The following is a 357-nucleotide window of genomic DNA, read 5'->3' as shown; positions in this document are numbered from 1 at the left end:
ATAGACAGGATGAAATTAATATATCACTTGTAACTAAGAAGTGAGAAATAATGTAGTGCTTTCTTTGCAACCTATAATGAAAAATTTTGCTTGCAATCTTAGATGTTTTAAAGCTGCTTGTGGGAATACATATTTCATTTTCAACAAGGAATCAATTAGGTGTGAAAATTTCTCAGTTCATAAGAGGATATGGCCTCTACAAAATAAGAAAAAAAAAAATTATTACATTAGAATTTCTAACTTCCGGAGCAAGATGGCCGCATAGGAACAGCTCCAGTCTCCAACTCCCAGCACGAGCGACACAGAAGACCGGTGATTTCTGCATTTTCAACTGAGGTACTGGGGTCATCTCACTAG

The sequence above is a fragment of the Colobus angolensis genome, unplaced genomic scaffold, assembly GCF_000951035.1.
Source record: "Colobus angolensis palliatus isolate OR3802 unplaced genomic scaffold, Cang.pa_1.0 Scaffold30, whole genome shotgun sequence".
Taxonomy (NCBI): domain Eukaryota; kingdom Metazoa; phylum Chordata; class Mammalia; order Primates; family Cercopithecidae; genus Colobus; species Colobus angolensis.
Note: the sequence above shows the minus strand (reverse complement) of the source record.